The 21,617-nt window shown below is 52.1% G+C and overlaps 24 non-coding genes across 24 annotated transcripts; all 24 read right to left on the reverse strand.

Annotated features, from left to right (window-relative positions):
• Nucleotides 1–327: 327 nt before the first annotated feature.
• On the reverse strand, nt 328–491 carry LOC138601615 (U1 spliceosomal RNA). Its single transcript, XR_011309111.1, has one exon. It is a non-coding gene; the product is annotated as a U1 spliceosomal RNA (small nuclear RNA).
• A 1,206-nt stretch (nt 492–1,697) lies between these two features.
• LOC138601641 (U1 spliceosomal RNA) lies at nt 1,698–1,866 on the reverse strand. The gene has a single exon (XR_011309136.1). It is a non-coding gene; the product is annotated as a U1 spliceosomal RNA (small nuclear RNA).
• A 658-nt stretch (nt 1,867–2,524) lies between these two features.
• Nucleotides 2,525–2,688, reverse strand: LOC138601544 (U1 spliceosomal RNA). The gene has a single exon (XR_011309045.1). It is a non-coding gene; the product is annotated as a U1 spliceosomal RNA (small nuclear RNA).
• Nucleotides 2,689–3,346: 658 nt separating this feature from the next.
• LOC138601645 (U1 spliceosomal RNA) lies at nt 3,347–3,512 on the reverse strand. The gene has a single exon (XR_011309140.1). It is a non-coding gene; the product is annotated as a U1 spliceosomal RNA (small nuclear RNA).
• A 530-nt stretch (nt 3,513–4,042) lies between these two features.
• LOC138601545 (U1 spliceosomal RNA) lies at nt 4,043–4,206 on the reverse strand. The gene has a single exon (XR_011309046.1). It is a non-coding gene; the product is annotated as a U1 spliceosomal RNA (small nuclear RNA).
• A 658-nt stretch (nt 4,207–4,864) lies between these two features.
• On the reverse strand, nt 4,865–5,028 carry LOC138601546 (U1 spliceosomal RNA). The gene has a single exon (XR_011309047.1). It is a non-coding gene; the product is annotated as a U1 spliceosomal RNA (small nuclear RNA).
• A 658-nt stretch (nt 5,029–5,686) lies between these two features.
• On the reverse strand, nt 5,687–5,850 carry LOC138601547 (U1 spliceosomal RNA). The gene has a single exon (XR_011309048.1). It is a non-coding gene; the product is annotated as a U1 spliceosomal RNA (small nuclear RNA).
• A 658-nt stretch (nt 5,851–6,508) lies between these two features.
• Nucleotides 6,509–6,672, reverse strand: LOC138601575 (U1 spliceosomal RNA). The gene has a single exon (XR_011309074.1). It is a non-coding gene; the product is annotated as a U1 spliceosomal RNA (small nuclear RNA).
• A 657-nt stretch (nt 6,673–7,329) lies between these two features.
• On the reverse strand, nt 7,330–7,493 carry LOC138601548 (U1 spliceosomal RNA). Its single transcript, XR_011309049.1, has one exon. It is a non-coding gene; the product is annotated as a U1 spliceosomal RNA (small nuclear RNA).
• Nucleotides 7,494–8,782: 1,289 nt separating this feature from the next.
• Nucleotides 8,783–8,946, reverse strand: LOC138601551 (U1 spliceosomal RNA). Its single transcript, XR_011309051.1, has one exon. It is a non-coding gene; the product is annotated as a U1 spliceosomal RNA (small nuclear RNA).
• A 658-nt stretch (nt 8,947–9,604) lies between these two features.
• On the reverse strand, nt 9,605–9,770 carry LOC138601643 (U1 spliceosomal RNA). The gene has a single exon (XR_011309138.1). It is a non-coding gene; the product is annotated as a U1 spliceosomal RNA (small nuclear RNA).
• Nucleotides 9,771–10,300: 530 nt separating this feature from the next.
• LOC138601552 (U1 spliceosomal RNA) lies at nt 10,301–10,464 on the reverse strand. Its single transcript, XR_011309052.1, has one exon. It is a non-coding gene; the product is annotated as a U1 spliceosomal RNA (small nuclear RNA).
• A 658-nt stretch (nt 10,465–11,122) lies between these two features.
• LOC138601553 (U1 spliceosomal RNA) lies at nt 11,123–11,286 on the reverse strand. Its single transcript, XR_011309053.1, has one exon. It is a non-coding gene; the product is annotated as a U1 spliceosomal RNA (small nuclear RNA).
• Nucleotides 11,287–11,944: 658 nt separating this feature from the next.
• LOC138601554 (U1 spliceosomal RNA) lies at nt 11,945–12,108 on the reverse strand. Its single transcript, XR_011309054.1, has one exon. It is a non-coding gene; the product is annotated as a U1 spliceosomal RNA (small nuclear RNA).
• Nucleotides 12,109–12,766: 658 nt separating this feature from the next.
• LOC138601622 (U1 spliceosomal RNA) lies at nt 12,767–12,930 on the reverse strand. The gene has a single exon (XR_011309118.1). It is a non-coding gene; the product is annotated as a U1 spliceosomal RNA (small nuclear RNA).
• A 658-nt stretch (nt 12,931–13,588) lies between these two features.
• On the reverse strand, nt 13,589–13,752 carry LOC138601555 (U1 spliceosomal RNA). Its single transcript, XR_011309055.1, has one exon. It is a non-coding gene; the product is annotated as a U1 spliceosomal RNA (small nuclear RNA).
• Nucleotides 13,753–14,411: 659 nt separating this feature from the next.
• Nucleotides 14,412–14,575, reverse strand: LOC138601556 (U1 spliceosomal RNA). Its single transcript, XR_011309056.1, has one exon. It is a non-coding gene; the product is annotated as a U1 spliceosomal RNA (small nuclear RNA).
• A 659-nt stretch (nt 14,576–15,234) lies between these two features.
• Nucleotides 15,235–15,398, reverse strand: LOC138601557 (U1 spliceosomal RNA). The gene has a single exon (XR_011309057.1). It is a non-coding gene; the product is annotated as a U1 spliceosomal RNA (small nuclear RNA).
• Nucleotides 15,399–16,057: 659 nt separating this feature from the next.
• Nucleotides 16,058–16,221, reverse strand: LOC138601558 (U1 spliceosomal RNA). Its single transcript, XR_011309058.1, has one exon. It is a non-coding gene; the product is annotated as a U1 spliceosomal RNA (small nuclear RNA).
• A 659-nt stretch (nt 16,222–16,880) lies between these two features.
• On the reverse strand, nt 16,881–17,044 carry LOC138601559 (U1 spliceosomal RNA). The gene has a single exon (XR_011309059.1). It is a non-coding gene; the product is annotated as a U1 spliceosomal RNA (small nuclear RNA).
• Nucleotides 17,045–18,355: 1,311 nt separating this feature from the next.
• LOC138601560 (U1 spliceosomal RNA) lies at nt 18,356–18,519 on the reverse strand. Its single transcript, XR_011309060.1, has one exon. It is a non-coding gene; the product is annotated as a U1 spliceosomal RNA (small nuclear RNA).
• Nucleotides 18,520–19,177: 658 nt separating this feature from the next.
• Nucleotides 19,178–19,341, reverse strand: LOC138601562 (U1 spliceosomal RNA). The gene has a single exon (XR_011309062.1). It is a non-coding gene; the product is annotated as a U1 spliceosomal RNA (small nuclear RNA).
• Nucleotides 19,342–19,999: 658 nt separating this feature from the next.
• Nucleotides 20,000–20,163, reverse strand: LOC138601563 (U1 spliceosomal RNA). The gene has a single exon (XR_011309063.1). It is a non-coding gene; the product is annotated as a U1 spliceosomal RNA (small nuclear RNA).
• A 658-nt stretch (nt 20,164–20,821) lies between these two features.
• LOC138601564 (U1 spliceosomal RNA) lies at nt 20,822–20,985 on the reverse strand. The gene has a single exon (XR_011309064.1). It is a non-coding gene; the product is annotated as a U1 spliceosomal RNA (small nuclear RNA).
• Nucleotides 20,986–21,617: the final 632 nt, after the last annotated feature.

A 21,617-nucleotide genomic window follows, 5' to 3' on the forward strand; every position in this document is an offset into this window, starting at 1 on the left:
ACCTAAGCATGCCAGCGAGGGAAGAATGTCCAGAGCACATTTCTTCCACAAAGACAGAACAATCTCGGAGAGGAGGACACGCAATTCATTCTGTCCCCTCCAAAGGGCCGCACCCACTTCTTGCTGCCATCGCGACCGCGGCTTCACAGCGTACATCAGACATCTCTGCACAGCAAGGCTGCCACTTTCTGGACTAACCGCAAAAGTAACCCGAGGCCTCTAAATGAACACGCCCACAAACACGCTGACTCACCAGTCGGGAAAACGCGCAGCACAGGCACAGCCGAGGAGGACTCCTTTTTTTTCTCTTTCCTTCAACACAACGATCAGGGGAGAGCGCGAACGCAGTCCCCCACTACCACAAATTATGCAGTTGAGATTCCCACATTTGGGGAATTCGCAGCGGTCAGCACAGCCGCAGTGCAATGGCTGAGCCTCGCCCTGGGTGAACCACCTTCTTGATCATGGTATCTCCCCTGCCAGGTAAGTATGAGTTGGAAGCGTCAGAGACAGGGGACTCACTCCCAGACACGGCCCCCTGGCTGACGGTGCCCAGCACGCATAATCCCCGAGTTGGGGGCCTTTAGCATTAGCTCACCTTCACCTGCTACCAAAGTTGCTGAAAAGTTCAAAACACTGCTGCAATTTGACCAGGGTGTGCGGCACACACGCTCTGTCCCTTTGTTTCCTTCTCCCAGCATTAATTGCTCTAGCAAAAAAGAGATTAAAAAAAGACACAACACAACTCGGAATAGCTACTCGGCAAGCCGTTTCTGTCTCTGAGAAAGCAAACACCGTCCAGCAACCGCGCACAAGCCTAAAACCTAAGCATGCCAGCGAGGGAAGAATGTCCAGAGCACATTTCTTCCACAAAGACAGAACAATCTCGGAGAGGAGGACACGCAATTCATTCTGTCCCCTCCAAAGGGCCGCACCCACTTCTTGCTGCCATCGCGACCGCGGCTTCACAGCGTACATCAGACATCTCTGCACAGCAAGGCTGCCACTTTCTGGACTAACCGCAAAAGTAACCCGAGGCCTCTAAATGAACACGCCCACAAACACGCTGACTCACCAGTCGGGAAAACGCGCAGCACAGGCACAGCCGAGGAGGACTCCTTTTTTTTCTCTTTCCTTCAACACAACGATCAGGGGAGAGCGCGAACGCAGTAGAGATGTTTCGGTCCTGAACGATTCGTTCAAAAAGAACGAATCTTTTCAGTGAACGGAATGATCCGTTCACTTTCATGCATCAAATTCGTTCCTTTCGTTCACTTGGCTCCTCTCGCGGCTCCCCACTTCTTTTAGAAAACCAGACTGATTGATGTTAGCACGAGTACAGATATGGACTTATGTGTCTGAAATAAAGAAATAAAGTAAAGTACAATACTAGAAACGGTATTACAACATCTCAAAAATAAACTGACACAACAGCAAGATGAGATAACACATGAATGTTTATTTTTATATAAATATTATAATATTTTCTTTTTAATATAGTTGGGCGAAGTAACTGTTATATTGTGATGATTGAACAAGAAGACCAGTAATGCAATGGGAGCCGTATCGTTCATGAACGAGTGAGAGTGAGTGAGTTACAGGTAAACCGGAAATGTCACTGAACGACCTGGTGAACGAATGTAATGAACGAATCGTTCAGCTGAACGAGATCCGAAGATCCGGGTCACTGAAGTGAACGAGAGTTGACATCTCTAGAACGCAGTCCCCCACTACCACAAATTATGCAGTCGAGATTCCCACATTTGGGGAATTCGCAGCGGTCAGCACAGCCGCAGTGCAATGGCTGAGCCTCGCCCTGGGTGAACCACCTTCTTGATCGTGGTATCTCCCCTGCCAGGTAAGTATGAGTTGGAAGCGTCAGAGACAGGGGACTCACTCCCATACACGGCCCCCTGGCTGACGGTGCCCAGCACGCATAATCCCCGAGTTGGGGGCCTTTAGCATTAGCTCACCTTCACCTGCTACCAAAGTTGCTGAAAAGTTCAAAACACTGCTGCAATTTGACCAGGGTGTGCGGCACACACGCTCTGTCCCTTTGTTTCCTTCTCCCAGCATTAATTGCTCTAGCAAAAAAGAGATTAAAAAAAGACACAACACAACTCGGAATAGCTACTCGGCAAGCCGTTTCTGTCTCTGAGAAAGCAAACACCGTCCAGCAACCGCGCACAAGCCTAAAACCTAAGCATGCCAGCGAGGGAAGAATGTCCAGAGCACATTTCTTCCACAAAGACAGAACAATCTCGGAGAGGAGGACACGCAATTCATTCTGTCCCCTCCAAAGGGCCGCACCCACTTCTTGCTGCCATCGCGACCGCGGCTTCACAGCGTACATCAGACATCTCTGCACAGCAAGGCTGCCACTTTCTGGACTAACCGCAAAAGTAACCCGAGGCCTCTAAATGAACACGCCCACAAACACGCTGACTCACCAGTCGGGAAAACGCGCAGCACAGGCACAGCCGAGGAGGACTCCTTTTTTTTCTCTTTCCTTCAACACAACGATCAGGGGAGAGCGCGAACGCAGTCCCCCACTACCACAAATTATGCAGTCGAGATTCCCACATTTGGGGAATTCGCAGCGGTCAGCACAGCCGCAGTGCAATGGCTGAGCCTCGCCCTGGGTGAACCACCTTCTTGATCATGGTATCTCCCCTGCCAGGTAAGTATGAGTTGGAAGCGTCAGAGACAGGGGACTCACTCCCAGACACGGCCCCCTGGCTGACGGTGCCCAGCACGCATAATCCCCGAGTTGGGGGCCTTTAGCATTAGCTCACCTTCACCTGCTACCAAAGTTGCTGAAAAGTTCAAAACACTGCTGCAATTTGACCAGGGTGTGCGGCACACACGCTCTGTCCCTTTGTTTCCTTCTCCCAGCATTAATTGCTCTAGCAAAAAAGAGATTAAAAAAAGACACAACACAACTCGGAATAGCTACTCGGCAAGCCGTTTCTGTCTCTGAGAAAGCAAACACCGTCCAGCAACCGCGCACAAGCCTAAAACCTAAGCATGCCAGCGAGGGAAGAATGTCCAGAGCACATTTCTTCCACAAAGACAGAACAATCTCGGAGAGGAGGACACGCAATTCATTCTGTCCCCTCCAAAGGGCCGCACCCACTTCTTGCTGCCATCGCGACCGCGGCTTCACAGCGTACATCAGACATCTCTGCACAGCAAGGCTGCCACTTTCTGGACTAACCGCAAAAGTAACCCGAGGCCTCTAAATGAACACGCCCACAAACACGCTGACTCACCAGTCGGGAAAACGCGCAGCACAGGCACAGCCGAGGAGGACTCCTTTTTTTTCTCTTTCCTTCAACACAACGATCAGGGGAGAGCGCGAACGCAGTCCCCCACTACCACAAATTATGCAGTCGAGATTCCCACATTTGGGGAATTCGCAGCGGTCAGCACAGCCGCAGTGCAACGGCTGAGCCGAGTCCCCGAGTTGGGGGCCTTTAGCATTAGCTCACCTTCACCTGCTACCAAAGTTGCTGAAAAGTTCAAAACACTGCTGCAATTTGACCAGGGTGTGCGGCACACACGCTCTGTCCCTTTGTTTCCTTCTCCCAGCATTAATTGCTCTAGCAAAAAAGAGATTAAAAAAAGACACAACACAACTCGGAATAGCTACTCGGCAAGCCGTTTCTGTCTCTGAGAAAGCAAACACCGTCCAGCAACCGCGCACAAGCCTAAAACCTAAGCATGCCAGCGAGGGAAGAATGTCCAGAGCACATTTCTTCCACAAAGACAGAACAATCTCGGAGAGGAGGACACGCAATTCATTCTGTCCCCTCCAAAGGGCCGCACCCACTTCTTGCTGCCATCGCGACCGCGGCTTCACAGCGTACATCAGACATCTCTGCACAGCAAGGCTGCCACTTTCTGGACTAACCGCAAAAGTAACCCGAGGCCTCTAAATGAACACGCCCACAAACACGCTGACTCACCAGTCGGGAAAACGCGCAGCACAGGCACAGCCGAGGAGGACTCCTTTTTTTTCTCTTTCCTTCAACACAACGATCAGGGGAGAGCGCGAACGCAGTCCCCCACTACCACAAATTATGCAGTCGAGATTCCCACATTTGGGGAATTCGCAGCGGTCAGCACAGCCGCAGTGCAATGGCTGAGCCTCGCCCTGGGTGAACCACCTTCTTGATCATGGTATCTCCCCTGCCAGGTAAGTATGAGTTGGAAGTGTCAGAGACAGGGGACTCACTCCCAGACACGGCCCCCTGGCTGACGGTGCCCAGCACGCATAATCCCCGAGTTGGGGGCCTTTAGCATTAGCTCACCTTCACCTGCTACCAAAGTTGCTGAAAAGTTCAAAACACTGCTGCAATTTGACCAGGGTGTGCGGCACACACGCTCTGTCCCTTTGTTTCCTTCTCCCAGCATTAATTGCTCTAGCAAAAAAGAGATTAAAAAAAGACACAACACAACTCGGAATAGCTACTCGGCAAGCCGTTTCTGTCTCTGAGAAAGCAAACACCGTCCAGCAACCGCGCACAAGCCTAAAACCTAAGCATGCCAGCGAGGGAAGAATGTCCAGAGCACATTTCTTCCACAAAGACAGAACAATCTCGGAGAGGAGGACACGCAATTCATTCTGTCCCCTCCAAAGGGCCGCACCCACTTCTTGCTGCCATCGCGACCGCGGCTTCACAGCGTACATCAGACATCTCTGCACAGCAAGGCTGCCACTTTCTGGACTAACCGCAAAAGTAACCCGAGGCCTCTAAATGAACACGCCCACAAACACGCTGACTCACCAGTCGGGAAAACGCGCAGCACAGGCACAGCCGAGGAGGACTCCTTTTTTTTCTCTTTCCTTCAACACAACGATCAGGGGAGAGCGCGAACGCAGTCCCCCACTACCACAAATTATGCAGTCGAGATTCCCACATTTGGGGAATTCGCAGCGGTCAGCACAGCCGCAGTGCAATGGCTGAGCCTCGCCCTGGGTGAACCACCTTCTTGATCATGGTATCTCCCCTGCCAGGTAAGTATGAGTTGGAAGCGTCAGAGACAGGGGACTCACTCCCAGACACGGCCCCCTGGCTGACGGTGCCCAGCACGCATAATCCCCGAGTTGGGGGCCTTTAGCATTAGCTCACCTTCACCTGCTACCAAAGTTGCTGAAAAGTTCAAAACACTGCTGCAATTTGACCAGGGTGTGCGGCACACACGCTCTGTCCCTTTGTTTCCTTCTCCCAGCATTAATTGCTCTAGCAAAAAAGAGATTAAAAAAAGACACAACACAACTCGGAATAGCTACTCGGCAAGCCGTTTCTGTCTCTGAGAAAGCAAACACCGTCCAGCAACCGCGCACAAGCCTAAAACCTAAGCATGCCAGCGAGGGAAGAATGTCCAGAGCACATTTCTTCCACAAAGACAGAACAATCTCGGAGAGGAGGACACGCAATTCATTCTGTCCCCTCCAAAGGGCCGCACCCACTTCTTGCTGCCATCGCGACCGCGGCTTCACAGCGTACATCAGACATCTCTGCACAGCAAGGCTGCCACTTTCTGGACTAACCGCAAAAGTAACCCGAGGCCTCTAAATGAACACGCCCACAAACACGCTGACTCACCAGTCGGGAAAACGCGCAGCACAGGCACAGCCGAGGAGGACTCCTTTTTTTTCTCTTTCCTTCAACACAACGATCAGGGGAGAGCGCGAACGCAGTCCCCCACTACCACAAATTATGCAGTCGAGATTCCCACATTTGGGGAATTCGCAGCGGTCAGCACAGCCGCAGTGCAATGGCTGAGCCTCGCCCTGGGTGAACCACCTTCTTGATCATGGTATCTCCCCTGCCAGGTAAGTATGAGTTGGAAGCGTCAGAGACAGGGGACTCACTCCCAGACACGGCCCCCTGGCTGACGGTGCCCAGCACGCATAATCCCCGGGTTGGGGGCCTTTAGCATTAGCTCACCTTCACCTGCTACCAAAGTTGCTGAAAAGTTCAAAACACTGCTGCAATTTGACCAGGGTGTGCGGCACACACGCTCTGTCCCTTTGTTTCCTTCTCCCAGCATTAATTGCTCTAGCAAAAAAGAGATTAAAAAAAGACACAACACAACTCGGAATAGCTACTCGGCAAGCCGTTTCTGTCTCTGAGAAAGCAAACACCGTCCAGCAACCGCGCACAAGCCTAAAACCTAAGCATGCCAGCGAGGGAAGAATGTCCAGAGCACATTTCTTCCACAAAGACAGAACAATCTCGGAGAGGAGGACACGCAATTCATTCTGTCCCCTCCAAAGGGCCGCACCCACTTCTTGCTGCCATCGCGACCGCGGCTTCACAGCGTACATCAGACATCTCTGCACAGCAAGGCTGCCACTTTCTGGACTAACCGCAAAAGTAACCCGAGGCCTCTAAATGAACACGCCCACAAACACGCTGACTCACCAGTCGGGAAAACGCGCAGCACAGGCACAGCCGAGGAGGACTCCTTTTTTTTCTCTTTCCTTCAACACAACGATCAGGGGAGAGCGCGAACGCAGTCCCCCACTACCACAAATTATGCAGTCGAGATTCCCACATTTGGGGAATTCGCAGCGGTCAGCACAGCCGCAGTGCAATGGCTGAGCCTCGCCCTGGGTAAACCACCTTCTTGATCATGGTATCTCCCCTGCCAGGTAAGTATGAGTTGGAAGCGTCAGAGACAGGGGACTCACTCCCAGACACGGCCCCCTGGCTGACGGTGCCCAGCACGCATAATCCCCGGGTTGGGGGCCTTTAGCATTAGCTCACCTTCACCTGCTACCAAAGTTGCTGAAAAGTTCAAAACACTGCTGCAATTTGACCAGGGTGTGCGGCACACACGCTCTGTCCCTTTGTTTCCTTCTCCCAGCATTAATTGTTCTAGCAAAAAAGAGATTAAAAAAAGACACAACACAACTCGGAATAGCTACTCGGCAAGCCGTTTCTGTCTCTGAGAAAGCAAACACCGTCCAGCAACCGCGCACAAGCCTAAAACCTAAGCATGCCAGCGAGGGAAGAATGTCCAGAGCACATTTCTTCCACAAAGACAGAACAATCTCGGAGAGGAGGACACGCAATTCATTCTGTCCCCTCCAAAGGGCTGCACCCACTTCTTGCTGCCATCGCGACCGCGGCTTCACAGCGTACATCAGACATCTCTGCACAGCAAGGCTGCCACTTTCTGGACTAACCGCAAAAGTAACCCGAGGCCTCTAAATGAACACCCCACAAACACGCTGACTCACCAGTCGGGAAAACGCGCAGCACAGGCACAGCCGAGGAGGACTCCTTTTTTTTCTCTTTCCTTCAACACAACGATCAGGGGAGAGCGCGAACGCAGTCCCCCACTACCACAAATTATGCAGTCGAGATTCCCACATTTGGGGAATTCGCAGCGGTCAGCACAGCCGCAGTGCAATGGCTGAGCCTCGCCCTGGGTGAACCACCTTCTTGATCATGGTATCTCCCCTGCCAGGTAAGTATGAGTTGGAAGCGTCAGAGACAGGGGACTCACTCCCAGACACGGCCCCCTGGCTGACGGTGCCCAGCACGCATAATCCCCGAGTTGGGGGCCTTTAGCATTAGCTCACCTTCACCTGCTACCAAAGTTGCTGAAAAGTTCAAAACACTGCTGCAATTTGACCAGGGTGTGCGGCACACACGCTCTGTCCCTTTGTTTCCTTCTCCCAGCATTAATTGCTCTAGCAAAAAAGAGATTAAAAAAAGACACAACACAACTCGGAATAGCTACTCGGCAAGCCGTTTCTGTCTCTGAGAAAGCAAACACCGTCCAGTAGAGATGTTTCGGTCCTGAACGATTCGTTCAAAAAGAACGAATCTTTTCAGTGAACGGAATGATCCGTTCACTTTCATGCATCAAAGTCGTTCCTTTCGTTCACTTGGCTCCGCTCGCGGCTCCCCACTTCTTGTTTTAGGAAACCATCTAATGTATCAAATCACCATCATTGGTTAGGAGAACGACTGAACGTATCGCTTGACCGATCGTCTCTCTCTCTCTCTCTCTCTCTCTCTCTCTCTCTCTCGCTCTCGTTCACTGAACGAAGACCATTCTCGTTCACTGAACGAAGCGAGCGACCCGATTAGGTGCATCTGTGTATACAGGTCAATTCACAGATGTGTAAACCACTGACAGATGAACACAAACTAAACTTATGTTTATTTATTTATTTATTTAGAAATTATAATGTCAGAAGGTTTTGTAATGGGCAAGTTGGGCCAAGTAGACCAGTAATGCAATGGGAGCCGTATTTTTCGTGAACGAGTGAGAGTGAGTGAGTTACGGGTAAACCGGAAATGTCACTGAACGACCTGGTGAACGAATGTAATGAACGAATCATTCAGCTGAACGAGATCCGAAGATCCGGGTCACTGAAGTGAACGAGAGTTGACATCTCTACCGTCCAGCAACCGCGCACAAGCCTAAAACCTAAGCATGCCAGCGAGGGAAGAATGTCCAGAGCACATTTCTTCCACAAAGACAGAACAATCTCGGAGAGGAGGACACGCAATTCATTCTGTCCCCTCCAAAGGGCCGCACCCACTTCTTGCTGCCATCGCGACCGCGGCTTCACAGCGTACATCAGACATCTCTGCACAGCAAGGCTGCCACTTTCTGGACTAACCGCAAAAGTAACCCGAGGCCTCTAAATGAACACGCCCACAAACACGCTGACTGACCAGTCGGGAAAACGCGCAGCACAGGCACAGCCGAGGAGGACTCCTTTTTTTTCTCTTTCCTTCAACACAACGATCAGGGGAGAGCGCGAACGCAGTCCCCCACTACCACAAATTATGCAGTCGAGATTCCCACATTTGGGGAATTCGCAGCGGTCAGCACAGCCGCAGTGCAATGGCTGAGCCTCGCCCTGGGTGAACCACCTTCTTGATCATGGTATCTCCCCTGCCAGGTAAGTATGAGTTGGAAGCGTCAGAGACAGGGGACTCACTCCCAGACACGGCCCCCTGGCTGACGGTGCCCAGCACGCATAATCCCCGAGTTGGGGGCCTTTAGCATTAGCTCACCTTCACCTGCTACCAAAGTTGCTGAAAAGTTCAAAACACTGCTGCAATTTGACCAGGGTGTGCGGCACACACGCTCTGTCCCTTTGTTTCCTTCTCCCAGCATTAATTGCTCTAGCAAAAAAGAGATTAAAAAAAGACACAACACAACTCGGAATAGCTACTCGGCAAGCCGTTTCTGTCTCTGAGAAAGCAAACACCGTCCAGCAACCGCGCACAAGCCTAAAACCTAAGCATGCCAGCGAGGGAAGAATGTCCAGAGCACATTTCTTCCACAAAGACAGAACAATCTCGGAGAGGAGGACACGCAATTCATTCTGTCCCCTCCAAAGGGCCGCACCCACTTCTTGCTGCCATCGCGACCGCGGCTTCACAGCGTACATCAGACATCTCTGCACAGCAAGGCTGCCACTTTCTGGACTAACCGCAAAAGTAACCCGAGGCCTCTAAATGAACACGCCCACAAACACGCTGACTCACCAGTCGGGAAAACGCGCAGCACAGGCACAGCCGAGGAGGACTCCTTTTTTTTCTCTTTCCTTCAACACAACGATCAGGGGAGAGCGCGAACGCAGTCCCCCACTACCACAAATTATGCAGTCGAGATTCCCACATTTGGGGAATTCGCAGCGGTCAGCACAGCCGCAGTGCAATGGCTGAGCCGAGTCCCCGAGTTGGGGGCCTTTAGCATTAGCTCACCTTCACCTGCTACCAAAGTTGCTGAAAAGTTCAAAACACTGCTGCAATTTGACCAGGGTGTGCGGCACACACGCTCTGTCCCTTTGTTTCCTTCTCCCAGCATTAATTGCTCTAGCAAAAAAGAGATTAAAAAAAGACACAACACAACTCGGAATAGCTACTCGGCAAGCCGTTTCTGTCTCTGAGAAAGCAAACACCGTCCAGCAACCGCGCACAAGCCTAAAACCTAAGCATGCCAGCGAGGGAAGAATGTCCAGAGCACATTTCTTCCACAAAGACAGAACAATCTCGGAGAGGAGGACACGCAATTCATTCTGTCCCCTCCAAAGGGCCGCACCCACTTCTTGCTGCCATCGCGACCGCGGCTTCACAGCGTACATCAGACATCTCTGCACAGCAAGGCTGCCACTTTCTGGACTAACCGCAAAAGTAACCCGAGGCCTCTAAATGAACACGCCCACAAACACGCTGACTCACCAGTCGGGAAACCGCGCAGCACAGGCACAGCCGAGGAGGACTCCTTTTTTTTCTCTTTCCTTCAACACAACGATCAGGGGAGAGCGCGAACGCAGTCCCCCACTACCACAAATTATGCAGTCGAGATTCCCACATTTGGGGAATTCGCAGCGGTCAGCACAGCCGCAGTGCAATGGCTGAGCCTCGCCCTGGGTGAACCACCTTCTTGATCATGGTATCTCCCCTGCCAGGTAAGTATGAGTTGGAAGCGTCAGAGACAGGGGACTCACTCCCAGACACGGCCCCCTGGCTGACGGTGCCCAGCACGCATAATCCCCGAGTTGGGGGCCTTTAGCATTAGCTCACCTTCACCTGCTACCAAAGTTGCTGAAAAGTTCAAAACACTGCTGCAATTTGACCAGGGTGTGCAGCACACACGCTCTGTCCCTTTGTTTCCTTCTCCCAGCATTAATTGCTCTAGCAAAAAAGAGATTAAAAAAAGACACAACACAACTCGGAATAGCTACTCGGCAAGCCGTTTCTGTCTCTGAGAAAGCAAACACCGTCCAGCAACCGCGCACAAGCCTAAAACCTAAGCATGCCAGCGAGGGAAGAATGTCCAGAGCACATTTCTTCCACAAAGACAGAACAATCTCGGAGAGGAGGACACGCAATTCATTCTGTCCCCTCCAAAGGGCCGCACCCACTTCTTGCTGCCATCGCGACCGCGGCTTCACAGCGTACATCAGACATCTCTGCACAGCAAGGCTGCCACTTTCTGGACTAACCGCAAAAGTAACCCGAGGCCTCTAAATGAACACGCCCACAAACACGCTGACTCACCAGTCGGGAAAACGCGCAGCACAGGCACAGCCGAGGAGGACTCCTTTTTTTTCTCTTTCCTTCAACACAACGATCAGGGGAGAGCGCGAACGCAGTCCCCCACTACCACAAATTATGCAGTCGAGATTCCCACATTTGGGGAATTCGCAGCGGTCAGCACAGCCGCAGTGCAATGGCTGAGCCTCGCCCTGGGTGAACCACCTTCTTGATCATGGTATCTCCCCTGCCAGGTAAGTATGAGTTGGAAGCGTCAGAGACAGGGGACTCACTCCCAGACACGGCCCCCTGGCTGACGGTGCCCAGCACGCATAATCCCCGAGTTGGGGGCCTTTAGCATTAGCTCACCTTCACCTGCTACCAAAGTTGCTGAAAAGTTCAAAACACTGCTGCAATTTGACCAGGGTGTGCGGCACACACGCTCTGTCCCTTTGTTTCCTTCTCCCAGCATTAATTGCTCTAGCAAAAAAGAGATTAAAAAAAGACACAACACAACTCGGAATAGCTACTCGGCAAGCCGTTTCTGTCTCTGAGAAAGCAAACACCGTCCAGCAACCGCGCACAAGCCTAAAACCTAAGCATGCCAGCGAGGGAAGAATGTCCAGAGCACATTTCTTCCACAAAGACAGAACAATCTCAGAGAGGAGGACACGCAATTCATTCTGTCCCCTCCAAAGGGCCGCACCCACTTCTTGCTGCCATCGCGACCGCGGCTTCACAGCGTACATCAGACATCTCTGCACAGCAAGGCTGCCACTTTCTGGACTAACCGCAAAAGTAACCCGAGGCCTCTAAATGAACACGCCCACAAACACGCTGACTCACCAGTCGGGAAAACGCGCAGCACAGGCACAGCCGAGGAGGACTCCTTTTTTTTCTCTTTCCTTCAACACAACGATCAGGGGAGAGCGCGAACGCAGTCCCCCACTACCACAAATTATGCAGTCGAGATTCCCACATTTGGGGAATTCGCAGCGGTCAGCACAGCCGCAGTGCAATGGCTGAGCCTCGCCCTGGGTGAACCACCTTCTTGATCATGGTATCTCCCCTGCCAGGTAAGTATGAGTTGGAAGCGTCAGAGACAGGGGACTCACTCCCAGACACGGCCCCCTGGCTGACGGTGCCCAGCACGCATAATCCCCGAGTTGGGGGCCTTTAGCATTAGCTCACCTTCACCTGCTACCAAAGTTGCTGAAAAGTTCAAAACACTGCTGCAATTTGACCAGGGTGTGCGGCACACACGCTCTGTCCCTTTGTTTCCTTCTCCCAGCATTAATTGCTCTAGCAAAAAAGAGATTAAAAAAAGACACAACACAACTCGGAATAGCTACTCGGCAAGCCGTTTCTGTCTCTGAGAAAGCAAACACCGTCCAGCAACCGCGCACAAGCCTAAAACCTAAGCATGCCAGCGAGGGAAGAATGTCCAGAGCACATTTCTTCCACAAAGACAGAACAATCTCGGAGAGGAGGACACGCAATTCATTCTGTCCCCTCCAAAGGGCCGCACCCACTTCTTGCTGCCATCGCGACCGCGGCTTCACAGCGTACATCAGACATCTCTGCACAGCAAGGCTGCCACTTTCTGGACTAACCGCAAAAGTAACCCGAGGCCTCTAAATGAACACGCCCACAAACACGCTGACTCACCAGTCGGGAAAACGCGCAGCACAGGCACAGCCGAGGAGGACTCCTTTTTTTTCTCTTTCCTTCAACACAACGATCAGGGGAGAGCGCGAACGCAGTCCACCACTACCACAAATTATGCAGTCGAGATTCCCACATTTGGGGAATTCGCAGCGGTCAGCACAGCCGCAGTGCAATGGCTGAGCCTCGCCCTGGGTGAACCACCTTCTTGATCATGGTATCTCCCCTGCCAGGTAAGTATGAGTTGGAAGCGTCAGAGACAGGGGACTCACTCCCAGACACGGCCCCCTGGCTGACGGTGCCCAGCACGCATAATCCCCGAGTTGGGGGCCTTTAGCATTAGCTCACCTTCACCTGCTACCAAAGTTGCTGAAAAGTTCAAAACACTGCTGCAATTTGACCAGGGTGTGCGGCACACACGCTCTGTCCCTTTGTTTCCTTCTCCCAGCATTAATTGCTCTAGCAAAAAAGAGATTAAAAAAAGACACAACACAACTCGGAATAGCTACTCGGCAAGCCGTTTCTGTCTCTGAGAAAGCAAACACCGTCCAGCAACCGCGCACAAGCCTAAAACCTAAGCATGCCAGCGAGGGAAGAATGTCCAGAGCACATTTCTTCCACAAAGACAGAACAATCTCGGAGAGGAGGACACGCAATTCATTCTGTCCCCTCCAAAGGGCCGCACCCACTTCTTGCTGCCATCGCGACCGCGGCTTCACAGCGTACATCAGACATCTCTGCACAGCAAGGCTGCCACTTTCTGGACTAACCGCAAAAGTAACCCGAGGCCTCTAAATGAACACGCCCACAAACACGCTGACTCACCAGTCGGGAAAACGCGCAGCACAGGCACAGCCGAGGAGGACTCCTTTTTTTTCTCTTTCCTTCAACACAACGATCAGGGGAGAGCGCGAACGCAGTCCCCCACTACCACAAATTATGCAGTCGAGATTCCCACATTTGGGGAATTCGCAGCGGTCAGCACAGCCGCAGTGCAATGGCTGAGCCTCGCCCTGGGTGAACCACCTTCTTGATCATGGTATCTCCCCTGCCAGGTAAGTATGAGTTGGAAGCGTCAGAGACAGGGGACTCACTCCCAGACACGGCCCCCTGGCTGACGGTGCCCAGCACGCATAATCCCCGAGTTGGGGGCCTTTAGCATTAGCTCACCTTCACCTGCTACCAAAGTTGCTGAAAAGTTCAAAACACTGCTGCAATTTGACCAGGGTGTGCGGCACACACGCTCTGTCCCTTTGTTTCCTTCTCCCAGCATTAATTGCTCTAGCAAAAAAGAGATTAAAAAAAGACACAACACAACTCGGAATAGCTACTCGGCAAGCCGTTTCTGTCTCTGAGAAAGCAAACACCGTCCAGCAACCGCGCACAAGCCTAAAACCTAAGCATGCCAGCGAGGGAAGAATGTCCAGAGCACATTTCTTCCACAAAGACAGAACAATCTCGGAGAGGAGGACACGCAATTCATTCTGTCCCCTCCAAAGGGCCGCACCCACTTCTTGCTGCCATCGCGACCGCGGCTTCACAGCGTACATCAGACATCTCTGCACAGCAAGGCTGCCACTTTCTGGACTAACCGCAAAAGTAACCCGAGGCCTCTAAATGAACACGCCCACAACCACGCTGACTCACCAGTCGGGAAAACGCGCAGCACAGGCACAGCCGAGGAGGACTCCTTTTTTTTTCTCTTTCCTTCAACACAACGATCAGGGGAGAGCGCGAACGCAGTCCCCCACTACCACAAATTATGCAGTCGAGATTCCCACATTTGGGGAATTCGCAGCGGTCAGCACAGCCGCAGTGCAATGGCTGAGCCTCGCCCTGGGTGAACCACCTTCTTGATCATGGTATCTCCCCTGCCAGGTAAGTATGAGTTGGAAGCGTCAGAGACAGGGGACTCACTCCCAGACACGGCCCCCTGGCTGACGGTGCCCAGCACGCATAATCCCCGAGTTGGGGGCCTTTAGCATTAGCTCACCTTCACCTGCTACCAAAGTTGCTGAAAAGTTCAAAACACTGCTGCAATTTGACCAGGGTGTGCGGCACACACGCTCTGTCCCTTTGTTTCCTTCTCCCAGCATTAATTGCTCTAGCAAAAAAGAGATTAAAAAAAGACACAACACAACTCGGAATAGCTACTCGGCAAGCCGTTTCTGTCTCTGAGAAAGCAAACACCGTCCAGCAACCGCGCACAAGCCTAAAACCTAAGCATGCCAGCGAGGGAAGAATGTCCAGAGCACATTTCTTCCACAAAGACAGAACAATCTCGGAGAGGAGGACACGCAATTCATTCTGTCCCCTCCAAAGGGCCGCACCCACTTCTTGCTGCCATCGCGACCGCGGCTTCACAGCGTACATCAGACATCTCTGCACAGCAAGGCTGCCACTTTCTGGACTAACCGCAAAAGTAACCCGAGGCCTCTAAATGAACACGCCCACAACCACGCTGACTCACCAGTCGGGAAAACGCGCAGCACAGGCACAGCCGAGGAGGACTCCTTTTTTTTTCTCTTTCCTTCAACACAACGATCAGGGGAGAGCGCGAACGCAGTCCCCCACTACCACAAATTATGCAGTCGAGATTCCCACATTTGGGGAATTCGCAGCGGTCAGCACAGCCGCAGTGCAATGGCTGAGCCTCGCCCTGGGTGAACCACCTTCTTGATCATGGTATCTCCCCTGCCAGGTAAGTATGAGTTGGAAGCGTCAGAGACAGGGGACTCACTCCCAGACACGGCCCCCTGGCTGACGGTGCCCAGCACGCATAATCCCCGAGTTGGGGGCCTTTAGCATTAGCTCACCTTCACCTGCTACCAAAGTTGCTGAAAAGTTCAAAACACTGCTGCAATTTGACCAGGGTGTGCGGCACACACGCTCTGTCCCTTTGTTTCCTTCTCCCAGCATTAATTGCTCTAGCAAAAAAGAGATTAAAAAAAGACACAACACAACTCGGAATAGCTACTCGGCAAGCCGTTTCTGTCTCTGAGAAAGCAAACACCGTCCAGCAACCGCGCACAAGCCTAAAACCTAAGCATGCCAGCGAGGGAAGAATGTCCAGAGCACATTTCTTCCACAAAGACAGAACAATCTCGGAGAGGAGGACACGCAATTCATTCTGTCCCCTCCAAAGGGCCGCACCCACTTCTTGCTGCCATCGCGACCGCGGCTTCACAGCGTACATCAGACATCTCTGCACAGCAAGGCTGCCACTTTCTGGACTAACCGCAAAAGTAACCCGAGGCCTCTAAATGAACACGCCCACAACCACGCTGACTCACCAGTCGGGAAAACGCGCAGCACAGGCACAGCCGAGGAGGACTCCTTTTTTTTTCTCTTTCCTTCAACACAACGATCAGGGGAGAGCGCGAACGCAGTCCCCCACTACCACAAATTATGCAGTCGAGATTCCCACATTTGGGGAATTCGCAGCGGTCAGCACAGCCGCAGTGCAATGGCTGAGCCTCGCCCTGGGTGAACCACCTTCTTGATCATGGTATCTCCCCTGCCAGGTAAGTATGAGTTGGAAGCGTCAGAGACAGGGGACTCACTCCCAGACACGGCCCCCTGGCTGACGGTGCCCAGCACGCATAATCCCCGAGTTGGGGGCCTTTAGCATTAGCTCACCTTCACCTGCTACCAAAGTTGCTGAAAAGTTCAAAACACTGCTGCAATTTGACCAGGGTGTGCGGCACACACGCTCTGTCCCTTTGTTTCCTTCTCCCAGCATTAATTGCTCTAGCAAAAAAGAGATTAAAAAAAGACACAACACAACTCGGAATAGCTACTCGGCAAGCCGTTTCTGTCTCTGAGAAAGCAAACACCGTCCAGCAACCGCGCACAAGCCTAAAACCTAAGCATGCCAGCGAGGGAAGAATGTCCAGAGCACATTTCTTCCACAAAGACAGAACAATCTCGGAGAGGAGGACACGCAATTCATTCTGTCCCCTCCAAAGGGCCGCACCCACTTCTTGCTGCCATCGCGACCGCGGCTTCACAGCGTACATCAGACATCTCTGCACAGCAAGGCTGCCACTTTCTGGACTAACCGCAAAAGTAACCCGAGGCCTCTAAATGAACACGCCCACAACCACGCTGACTCACCAGTCGGGAAAACGCGCAGCACAGGCACAGCCGAGGAGGACTCCTTTTTTTTTCTCTTTCCTTCAACACAACGATCAGGGGAGAGCGCGAACGCAGTCCCCCACTACCACAAATTATGCAGTCGAGATTCCCACATTTGGGGAATTCGCAGCGGTCAGCACAGCCGCAGTGCAATGGCTGAGCCTCGCCCTGGGTGAACCACCTTCTTGATCATGGTATCTCCCCTGCCAGGTAAGTATGAGTTGGAAGCGTCAGAGACAGGGGACTCACTCCCAGACACGGCCCCCTGGCTGACGGTGCCCAGCACGCATAATCCCCGAGTTGGGGGCCTTTAGCATTAGCTCACCTTCACCTGCTACCAAAGTTGCTGAAAAGTTCAAAACACTGCTGCAATTTGACCAGGGTGTGCGGCACACACGCTCTGTCCCTTTGTTTCCTTCTCCCAGCATTAATTGCTCTAGCAAAAAAGAGATTAAAAAAAGACACAACACAACTCGGAATAGCTACTCGGCAAGCCGTTTCTGTCTCTGAGAAAGCAAACACCGTCCAGTAGAGATGTTTCGGTCCTGAACGATTCGTTCAAAAAGAACGAATTCGTTTCGTTCAAAAAGAACGAATCTTTTCAGTGAACGGAATGATCCGTTCACTTTCATGCATCAAAGTCGTTCCTTTCGTTCACTTGGCTCCGCTCGCGGCTCCCCACTTCTTGTTTTAGGAAACCATCTAATGTATCAAATCACCATCATTGGTTAGGAGAACGACTGAACGTATCGCTTGACCGATCGTCTCTCTCTCTCTCTCTCTCTCTCTCTCTCTCTCTCGCTCTCGTTCATTGAACGAAGACCATTCTCGTTCACTGAACGAAGCGAGCGACCCGATTAGGTGCATCTGTGTATACAGGTCAATTCACAGATGTGTAAACCACTGACAGATGAACACAAACTAAACTTATGTTTATTTATTTATTTATTTAGAAATTATAATGTCAGAAGGTTTTGTAATGGGCAAGTTGGGCCAAGTAGACCAGTAATGCAATGGGAGCCGTATTTTTCGTGAACGAGTGAGAGTGAGTGAGTTACGGGTAAACCGGAAATGTCACTGAACGACCTGGTGAACGAATGTAATGAACGAATCATTCAGCTGAACGAGATCCGAAGATCCGGGTCACTGAAGTGAACGAGAGTTGACATCTCTACCGTCCAGCAACCGCGCACAAGCCTAAAACCTAAGCATGCCAGCGAGGGAAGAATGTCCAGAGCACATTTCTTCCACAAAGACAGAACAATCTCGGAGAGGAGGACACGCAATTCATTCTGTCCCCTCCAAAGGGCCGCACCCACTTCTTGCTGCCATCGCGACCGCGGCTTCACAGCGTACATCAGACATCTCTGCACAGCAAGGCTGCCACTTTCTGGACTAACCGCAAAAGTAACCCGAGGCCTCTAAATGAACACGCCCACAAACACGCTGACTCACCAGTCGGGAAAACGCGCAGCACAGGCACAGCCGAGGAGGACTCCTTTTTTTTCTCTTTCCTTCAACACAACGATCAGGGGAGAGCGCGAACGCAGTCCCCCACTACCACAAATTATGCAGTCGAGATTCCCACATTTGGGGAATTCGCAGCGGTCAGCACAGCCGCAGTGCAATGGCTGAGCCTCGCCCTGGGTGAACCACCTTCTTGATCATGGTATCTCCCCTGCCAGGTAAGTATGAGTTGGAAGCGTCAGAGACAGGGGACTCACTCCCAGACACGGCCCCCTGGCTGACGGTGCCCAGCACGCATAATCCCCGAGTTGGGGGCCTTTAGCATTAGCTCACCTTCACCTGCTACCAAAGTTGCTGAAAAGTTCAAAACACTGCTGCAATTTGACCAGGGTGTGCGGCACACACGCTCTGTCCCTTTGTTTCCTTCTCCCAGCATTAATTGCTCTAGCAAAAAAGAGATTAAAAAAAGACACAACACAACTCGGAATAGCTACTCGGCAAGCCGTTTCTGTCTCTGAGAAAGCAAACACCGTCCAGCAACCGCGCACAAGCCTAAAACCTAAGCATGCCAGCGAGGGAAGAATGTCCAGAGCACATTTCTTCCACAAAGACAGAACAATCTCAGAGAGGAGGACACGCAATTCATTCTGTCCCCTCCAAAGGGCCGCACCCACTTCTTGCTGCCATCGCGACCGCGGCTTCACAGCGTACATCAGACATCTCTGCACAGCAAGGCTGCCACTTTCTGGACTAACCGCAAAAGTAACCCGAGGCCTCTAAATGAACACGCCCACAAACACGCTGACTCACCAGTCGGGAAACCGCGCAGCACAGGCACAGCCGAGGAGGACTCCTTTTTTTTCTCTTTCCTTCAACACAACGATCAGGGGAGAGCGCGAACGCAGTCCCCCACTACCACAAATTATGCAGTCGAGATTCCCACATTTGGGGAATTCGCAGCGGTCAGCACAGCCGCAGTGCAATGGCTGAGCCTCGCCCTGGGTGAACCACCTTCTTGATCATGGTATCTCCCCTGCCAGGTAAGTATGAGTTGGAAGCGTCAGAGACAGGGGACTCACTCCCAGACACGGCCCCCTGGCTGACGGTGCCCAGCACGCATAATCCCCGAGTTGGGGGCCTTTAGCATTAGCTCACCTTCACCTGCTACCAAAGTTGCTGAAAAGTTCAAAACACTGCTGCAATTTGACCAGGGTGTGCGGCACACACGCTCTGTCCCTTTGTTTCCTTCTCCCAGCATTAATTGCTCTAGCAAAAAAGAGATTAAAAAAAGACACAACACAACTCGGAATAGCTACTCGGCAAGCCGTTTCTGTCTCTGAGAAAGCAAACACCGTCCAGCAACCGCGCACAAGCCTAAAACCTAAGCATGCCAGCGAGGGAAGAATGTCCAGAGCACATTTCTTCCACAAAGACAGAACAATCTCAGAGAGGAGGACACGCAATTCATTCTGTCCCCTCCAAAGGGCCGCACCCACTTCTTGCTGCCATCGCGACCGCGGCTTCACAGCGTACATCAGACATCTCTGCACAGCAAGGCTGCCACTTTCTGGACTAACCGCAAAAGTAACCCGAGGCCTCTAAATGAACACGCCCACAAACACGCTGACTCACCAGTCGGGAAACCGCGCAGCACAGGCACAGCCGAGGAGGACTCCTTTTTTTTCTCTTTCCTTCAACACAACGATCAGGGGAGAGCGCGAACGCAGTCCCCCACTACCACAAATTATGCAGTCGAGATTCCCACATTTGGGGAATTCGCAGCGGTCAGCACAGCCGCAGTGCAATGGCTGAGCCTCGCCCTGGGTGAACCACCTTCTTGATCATGGTATCTCCCCTGCCAGGTAAGTATGAGTTGGAAGCGTCAGAGACAGGGGACTCACTCCCAGACACGGCCCCCTGGCTGACGGTGCCCAGCACGCATAATCCCCGAGTTGGGGGCCTTTAGCATTAGCTCACCTTCACCTGCTACCAAAGTTGCTGAAAAGTTCAAAACACTGCTGCAATTTGACCAGGGTGTGCGGCACACACGCTCTGTCCCTTTGTTTCCTTCTCCCAGCATTAATTGCTCTAGCAAAAAAGAGATTAAAAAAAGACACAACACAACTCGGAATAGCTACTCGGCAAGCCGTTTCTGTCTCTGAGAAAGCAAACACCGTCCAGCAACCGCGCACAAGCCTAAAACCTAAGCATGCCAGCGAGGGAAGAATGTCCAGAGCACATTTCTTCCACAAAGACAGAACAATCTCAGAGAGGAGGACACGCAATTCATTATGTCCCCTCCAAAGGGCCGCACCCACTTCTTGCTGCCATCGCGACCGCGGCTTCACAGCGTACATCAGACATCTCTGCACAGCAAGGCTGCCACTTTCTGGACTAACCGCAAAAGTAACCCGAGGCCTCTAAATGAACACGCCCACAAACACGCTGACTCACCAGTCGGGAAAACGCGCAGCACAGGCACAGCCGAGGAGGACTCCTTTTTTTTCTCTTTCCTTCAACACAACGATCAGGGGAGAGCGCGAACGCAGTCCCCCACTACCACAAATTATGCAGTCGAGATTCCCACATTTGGGGAATTCGCAGCGGTCAGCACAGCCGCAGTGCAATGGCTGAGCCTCGCCCTGGGTGAACCACCTTCTTGATCATGGTATCTCCCCTGCCAGGTAAGTATGAGTTGGAAGCGTCAGAGACAGGGGACTCACTCCCAGACACGGCCCCCTGGCTGACGGTGCCCAGCACGCATAATCCCCGAGTTGGGGGCCTTTAGCATTAGCTCACCTTCACCTGCTACCAAAGTTGCTGAAAAGTTCAAAACACTGCTGCAATTTGACCAGGGTGTGCGGCACACACGCTCTGTCCCTTTGTTTCCTTCTCCCAGCATTAATTGCTCTAGCAAAAAAGAGATTAAAAAAAGACACAACACAACTCGGAATAGCTACTCGGCAAGCCGTTTCTGTCTCTGAGAAAGCAAACACCGTCCAGCAACCGCGCACAAGCCTAAAACCTAAGCATGCCAGCGAGGGAAGAATGTCCAGAGCACATTTCTTCCACAAAGACAGAACAATCTCAGAGAGGAGGACACGCAATTCATTCTGTCCCCTCCAAAGGGCCGCACCCACTTCTTGCTGCCATCGCGACCGCGGCTTCACAGCGTACATCAGACATCTCTGCACAGCAAGGCTGCCACTTTCTGGACTAACCGCAAAAGTAACCCGAGGCCTCTAAATGAACACGCCCACAAACACGCTGACTCACCAGTCGGGAAAACGCGCAGCACAGGCACAGCCGAGGAGGACTCCTTTT

This window comes from Semicossyphus pulcher, unplaced genomic scaffold (genome assembly GCF_022749685.1).
Source record: "Semicossyphus pulcher isolate SPU_LCO1_2020_fin unplaced genomic scaffold, fSemPul1.0.p SCAF_21, whole genome shotgun sequence".
NCBI classification, from domain to species: Eukaryota; Metazoa; Chordata; class Actinopteri; order Labriformes; family Labridae; genus Semicossyphus; species Semicossyphus pulcher.